Source organism: Chinchilla lanigera, unplaced genomic scaffold (genome assembly GCF_000276665.1).
Source record: "Chinchilla lanigera isolate Chin_1 unplaced genomic scaffold, ChiLan1.0 scaffold00097, whole genome shotgun sequence".
NCBI lineage: Eukaryota > Metazoa > Chordata > Mammalia > Rodentia > Chinchillidae > Chinchilla > Chinchilla lanigera.
Genome location: NW_004955498.1, coordinates 3,547,694 through 3,555,166, shown reverse-complemented (window position 1 = coordinate 3,555,166; position 7,473 = coordinate 3,547,694). Strand labels below are relative to the sequence as shown.

The 7,473-nt window shown below is 40.6% G+C and overlaps 1 long non-coding RNA gene across 1 annotated transcript in view; it reads left to right on the top strand.

The window, feature by feature from the left end:
* The window catches only part of LOC102024026, a 16,310-nt gene extending 9,980 nt beyond the window's left edge, over positions 1 to 6,330 (top strand). The window contains exons 3-4 of the long non-coding RNA XR_264214.1: positions 5,453 to 5,571; positions 5,935 to 6,330. This is a non-coding gene — a long non-coding RNA (uncharacterized LOC102024026). The remainder of the gene's footprint in view (positions 1 to 5,452; positions 5,572 to 5,934) is intronic.
* The last annotated feature ends 1,143 nt before the right edge of the window (positions 6,331 to 7,473 follow it).

The window sequence follows — 7,473 nt, the reverse complement described above, 5'->3', positions numbered from 1 at the left end:
GCTCCTCAGAGTATGGTACAGCAAGTAGGAAGCTTCAGCGTGAGGGTCTCCTTAATGTGTTCTCAGTGCAGAGGGATGTCCCTTGGTAAATCCTCTTTGTCCTATGAATGTGACTGAAAACTTACGGTGATGAGCTATTTATACAGCCTAAATATTAGTCCCTTGTCTGAGGATCACCTGGCTAAATTTTTTCTCAATCTGTAGGTAGTCTCTTTCACTCTGTTGGTGGTTTCCGTTGCTGTGTAGAAGCCTTTTAATTTGATGTGATTACATTTGTTGATTATTGGTAGTATTTCTTGTGCAAGTGGAGTTCTTTTCAAAAAATCATTGCCTCTCCCCATGTTTTCCTGATTTTGGCTTGCAGCGCATTAACAGTTTATGTTGAAAAATTTAGAACTTTTTTTTTCATTTTAATTTTTATTTAGTGCATAAAATGAACTCTGAGTGAACATTCAGTCAATAACGTATGTATAGCCAGATTTCTGAGCACCATTTGTTACACAGGCTATCTTTTACCAGTTGAGGTATTTGGTGACCTGTCCAAAGATTAGCTGGTTTGAGTTTTGGGTAGCTATTGTTTGTTTTGCCTGTATCATGCTATTTTGTTGTTGTTGTTGTTGTTGTTGTTTGGTTTTTCTCCAGTACCAGGAACTGAACTCACGACCTTGCGCTTGCTAGGCAGGCGCTTTGCCGCTGAGCTAAATCCCCAGCCCCGTATCATGCTATTTTTATCAATGTAGCTTTGTAGTGTAACTTCAGATCTCTGATTATGACACTCAATGCCTTGGTCTTGTTTCTTGGGATTACTTTTGCTATTCTAGTTCTCTTTTTGTGCCACATGAATTTGAGTATTGTTTGCTGTAGTTTTGTGAGTAATGCTGTTTGTATTTGACTGGTTTCGCATTAACACTGTGTAACAGTTTTGGAATTACAGAAACTTTGATCAACTTCATTCGGCCTGTCCAGCATCCTGGGATATCTTTTCATTTTCTGACATCCTGTTTGATTTCCTCTTTTACACAATTACAGTTTTCATTGTAAAGGTCTTTAACTTTCTCATTTAGGTTAACACTTTAAGAATTTCACTTTACTTAAAAAAACCTTTCCCCCTAATTTCTTGCTCGATCATTTTGCCTTTGTGTACAGAAACACTGTTGATTGCTGTGTGCTGACTTTGTAATGGACTGCACTGCTGACTTTGCAGATTAATCCCATGAGTCTTTTGATGAAGTTTTTGGAGTCTTCTCTGTAGACAATCATGTCATTTACAAATAATGATAATTTAACTTCTTCCTTTTCCAACACAGATCCCATTCATTTATTTTACTTATCTCATTATTTTTGCATATGTTTTGACAACTATACTAAAAAAGAATGGTGATAGTAGATGTCCTTGCCTTGTTCCTGAATTCAGTAGGGAAACTTTCAACACTCCCATTTGTTGTGATAGTTAAGACTGGTTTGTCTTAGATGACTTTTGTCAGATTGAGATACATAATTACCTGTTTTCTGTTTATCATGAATAGATATTGGATTTCATTAAATGCTTTTTCTGTGTCTGTTGGTATGCTCAGGCTATTTTTGTCAGTGCATCTGTTTATGTGATGTATTTATTGATTTGCACATATTGAATCATCCCTATTTCCCTGGAGTGAATTCTTTTTTTTTTCCAGTACTGGGATTCGAACTCACGACCTCGAGCTTGCCAGGCAGGCACTGTGCTGCTGAGCTAAATACCTAACCCCTCCCTGGGGTGAATTCTGCTTGTTCATGATGTGTGGTCTTTTTGATGGTTTATTGCATTCTGTTCTTCGTATCTTATTGAAGATTTTCTTGGTTATTTGTTTTTTATATCTTCTATGATCGCATACAACAGCTCTTTGATTTGTTTTCCAAACTCCTCTGGCATCCTTTGGAGGTTCTGGTTTGTACATTATGCTAATATCCCCATCAATGTTTCCTGGATTGGCTTTAGTAGAGTTGTGAATCTGGAGGTCATTATGCTCCCCTGCCTTTTCATGTTTCTAATATTTTATATTTTTTTGTTTGTTGTTCTGTTTGGTGCTTTTGTTCTAAAATTTGTGCTGGTTCTAGTGCAAGATATTTTGTTGCTAGTAAACGGATCTGTCTACCTAGTCTGCTTTTCAGGGATGTGTCTGGGCATGGTTAATTAAAGTCTTTTACCTCTTCTTTAAGATCTGACCACCTTTGTTAATTTTGGAGCAGAGGATGCAGTGCAATTGGCCCAATAGCAAGTTCTCTGGGAATGTGCCTCAGTACTGTTAATTTCACAGTGGTTATCTGCATATTGTCACAGAGAAAACCAATTAGTGGCATTAATCGTGTGACCTGGGCGTTCTCAAGCAAAGCAGGTACAGTGTTATCATCTAAGATCAATCAGATAATAACACAAAATGACAAGTAATTGGATATTACCTTTAATCTTATATCTACACTTACAGCATAAATATTAATACCACATTCATATTACAAACAGGGAATATGTACTAAATGCAACATCTGTAGCTTCTCTAGGGCTAGAAAGATATCCAAGGGTAATTTTATAGAGGTAACTTTCTAAAGATTAAAAAGGCTTAATTGTTGTATTATTGAAAATATAAATGGCTCGGTAAGGGACAAATTATTAAAAGTTAAATTTTATTCCAGTAAGTGTGAGAATGAGAAGAGAAAAATGGAGCCCAAGATCTTGTGCACTAGAAGTGAGTTTGTAGCATTAGGAAAGGACAGCAATAAAAATGCCCAAGAGATACAAGTCAACAAAAAAAAAAATGGGAGAAAGGAAATTATATGGAGAATAAAAATAAGAAAGCAGAAAAGGAAAATTTAAAAGGAAAAAGAAATGAAAGATGGGGAATGTGAGTTTAAAAGGGAAGACTAAGGAAAATAAGAACAAAGAAAAAAATGTCTCTGGGAATTTGAATGAATTATTTCCTTCTGGAGTGGTAGGTTTCAGAGCCCAGTAATTCTCAGTGTTCTAGTAGCTGGAGTTTCTGCATTTCGCAGACTATGGTAGTGTTCAAATAGAGGCATGTCTTGCTTATATTGCTAGACAAGGAATGCAACTAGACCCTAGATGTGTGCTGGACGGAGTCAGAAGAGCAAGGGCTTGATATTCAAGGTTGAGATTTACAAGTCCAGAGCAAGAAACATGGAGCCTGGCATCTCTTGGGGGATAGGGCCTGTGCCCTTGCCAGCTGAGCTCAAACCCTTCATGGTGTCTCTTTCCAGTTGCTCCTCTGTCCAGGGAGGTTCCCTGCAACTGTCTCTCACCCAGTCACTGTGGGAGTGTGGTACTGCAAACTGAGAAGTAAAGTTGTCCCATAGCTGTTCTTAGTTCCCAGTTCTAACACTCAACACTTTCCGGGAAGGGAACCCAAAGCCATTCATTCTCCAAGGATATGACAGACACCTGCACAAGGGTCTCTCATCCACAGTGACCTGGGTAAGACCTCTGTGGGAGCAGAGTTCCGCAACACCAGTGAAGATCACAACAATCCCTAGTGTATTGAAGTACCGCCTTTTCTTCCTGGGACTCCCTGGACTCCCCAGGGTTTGGTTTCTTTGCATACAACCTGTCTCCTTTACTTCCTAGCCAGGAGAGAGAGAGAGAACTGCTTTTTTAAGACTGGGGGTGTCTGCTTCCCAGCAACAGAGTCTGCTTGTCCCCTGGGTCAGCCTTCAGAGGTGCTAAGTGGCATGCTTACTTCTAACCCAGGCAGGAAGATGGGGAGTCATGACAGAGATGCGCACAGGTATGGCCACGAGGAAGATGGAGAAAACAGGAGCACATAGGGGTTACCTCACTTGTGACCTCATTGCTGAGACACCATAGCTAAACTCTGGTAAGCTATGGAAGAAATGATAGTTTATAGAGGTTTCAGTCCATCATCGGCCAGCTCCAAGACAGAACGGCAGAGGGGAAGGGGCTGGAGGGAGCAAAGCTATATATCCCAAGTTGTAGGAGCAACTCACAGGTAGGAGACTTCTGTGAATCTAAAAATAGGAGAAACTTCTCATCCTGCTATGTTTGGAGGTTATTGTGAAAGGAAGAATAGACAAATGCTAATTAGTGAAGAACAAGAACCCCATCAGCTAAAATTTTTAGAATAATATGGAAATGAGATTGATTATGTATCTGAAGCATCTGTCCCATAGTAGGTGACACTTCAAACAGATAATTTCCACAATTATCACAACTTCTGAGAAACTCCTCCAATACGGGATAAGAATTTTATCTTTAAAATCTTAGTTGTTGCTATTGGTTGAGCGCCCTGTAAGTGATCACGTACACTGACACTACAGGTCCTCCTCCATGCACCACTTGTCTCCCCTTCTCTGTTAGACAGGTGAGCATTATAGTCCACTTCTAATTAGGAAGGGTCATTAGATGACTATGCTGCTAAGAAAAAGAAGCTCAGGCTGCTCATTGCATGGCAGAAAAGTTCACATTCTTGAAGACTACCCATCAAGGAAAGTGAAACACTAGAAGAAACAATAGTTATTCAGTGCAGCACATCCACAGGAGAAGCTGAAGGAGCCTGGAATAACACACCATTGCCACACAGCACACAGATCTCTCTGTATCCATGCTGAGGTTGTTCAACCATTTATGTCTGCTCTCCTTCGTAGCAGCAAGCTGATTCTACTCTTGAAGGCCCTGGGCAGATGCCACCACACAAAGCTGAGGGCAGGGTTTTCTTCTAACTCCCACACACTTCAGGCTGCTGAGATTTATCTGTCAATCCTATGACAGTTGTGATATCCTCCCCAGGGTGAATGGCAGGTGGTCACCAAAATCACCCAAATCTCTGTGCAGACTGAGGTTTCCTTGTCCAGTTTCTCTGCTCCATTGGTCCACTGTCCACCTGCCCAATTTGGAGCCTCATGAGATCTATGTCCCTACCACACCTGCTCAGCCCAGGACAGGGCCCAGTGCAGGTGGAAACATGCAAAGGCCCTATCTGCAGACGCCCGGTACCATTTTTAGGGAGTTTTTTCCTGCATGATTTTAGAGCAGTAAAGGTGTTCATCTCAAAGAAATATACGATAAACGTGTTTCTCATTACCAGGAGACTATTAAACAGATTCAGGTATGAAAGCTGAGCTGAGAGCAGGCACTGTACAGGCAGTCAGCGCATATATGAACCTTGATTCAAAATATGGTTCTATGAAATTCAAACTGCTCTTTCCATAGCAGGAAATTTCACATCCTCAGAGGACTTCTCCTCAAGGCATCTAGTTGTTTTTTCCTAGAGCAGTTCTCATGAGAAAGGATAGTGTACAAATACTGTGCCCTCTATTACTTTGGTTAAAAGGCACAAGCCTAGTCTACTGCCCTTCTAGTGTGCCCTCTGCCTCAGCCAGCACCTGTGCTGCTCTTCATAGCATAAAGGGCATGAAAGTTACTACATTGAGTTTCATTTTTTTACAGATGACTGAATCAAAGAAGGCCAACTATTTCAGAAAAAAGAAAAAATTGATATATCTAAAGCTACCTCCAAAAAGAAGGAAGGAAGAATTTGTCTCAAACAACCATCTGATTTCTTCCAGGTGGGTAAGGGCTTTCCATAATTAGGAACAGAGGGGAGGGAAGGCCCAGAGAGATAATGCAGATCTCCGCACCTGCCTTATCACTTCCAGCAGTCTTCACCTCATGCTCCTCTAAGCCGGCATCCAGTCTCCTGGGCCTGGTCATATCTGCATATGCTCCCAGTTCTTGTGGGCTGAGGACATGAAGGGGTACTCGTTTTTAAAAAAGGAAAAAGTCTGTATAAGTTCCTTATCTCTAAAACAAAAAAAAATTACATTTTATAGTTCCATTCTGTTTTGTTAGTCACAGTAGCTCACAGGTTGGTGTAAAAAAGACCTTTCTCCCTTACGATTTTGAGCCCCTGATATGTATGCTTTTTCCAGGCAATGAGGAGTGACCTTGCCCATTTAAGAAGCAAAGGGCCAGGGGATTACCAAGACATATTCAATGGGATCATCTGCACATCTGTTTCTTCCTAAGATCTAAGACCTTCGCTGCCTTCTTATAAAGGTTCAGGTCCTTTACCTGACAGGATTGTGACTCCTGTCTCTTCCACCTGCCACAAAGCCAGAAGAAACAGAAAACCGACAAGTGAAGTTTGGGAAGGTCGCTCATTCCAGCAGCATTGGTCTTGCATGTACCAGATTCACTTTCGTATGGATTCATCCTTCACACTGAAAAGATGTGCTTAGGTGAGCACTAAAGCATAAAGCTCACTAGGAATCTCAATGTTTCTCTTGGTGGAAGTATTCTTTAAAAATAAATGCTGGGGGCTGGGGATTTAGCTCAGCGGCAAAGCGCCTGCCTGGCAAGCGCAAGGTTGTGAGTTTGGTTCCCGGTACCGGAGAAAAACAAAAACAAACAAACAAACAAACAAAAATAAATGCTTTTAGCTACCACTGCCCAGTACGGGACCCAGCCACCACGTGTCCTCATTTAGTATTGAAATGTGTCTAATAAATTAAAACAACACTGAGATTCCACCTTACCCCAGTAAGAATGGCTAGCATTAAGAAATCAACCAATAACAAATGCTGGTGAGGTTGTCGAGAAATAGGAACCCTTCTCCACTGCTGGTGGGATTGCAGACTGGTGAAACCACTGTGGAAATCAGTTTGGAGATTCCTCTGAAAATTAGGTCTAGAGGTCCCATTCACCTCAGCTATCCCCCTGCTGGGTATTTTCCCAGAAGATCTAAAAACATCATATCACAGTGATATATGTGCACCTATGTTCATAGCAGCACAATTTGTAATTGCTAAAATGTGGAAGAGGGGCTGGGGATTTAGCTGGGGCTGGGGATTTAGCTCAGCGGCAAAGAGCCTGCCTGGGAAGCTCAAGGTCGTGAGTTTGGTTCCCGGTACCGGAGAAAAACCAAAAACAAAAAAACAAAACAAAAAAAAAATGTGGAAGCAACCGAAATGTCCATCCACCGAGGATTGGATTAGAAAATTGTGGTACTTTTATATAATGGAATATTACTCAACTATAAAGAAAGATAAACTTGAGGCTTTTATAGGCCAATGGTCACAACTAGACACCATACTCATAAGTGAAATAAATCAAACATACATGTGCAAGCATCGCATTTTTTCACTAGTGTAAAACTTGAAAGAGTTAATTTAAACTTGGAGGTATGATAGACTCTGTGAAATGATAGGAAACCACTCAAGAGTAAAGGGCAACTGGGATGTGGGAAAAGAGAAGGGAAAGAAGAAGAAATTTTGTATGTATGTATATACAGGATAGTTAACATGGTTGTTCTACTGTCTTTTATTTCTGTGCTGAAAGAAACTGTCAGTGAGTCTTTGGTTGATCAGTATTGCATTTCTCTATTTTCATCAGAAGCCACTTTGAAGATATCAATATGTAATACAACAAGCATTGTTAATTTCCTACCACTTGTTTGTAACTCCGTATTG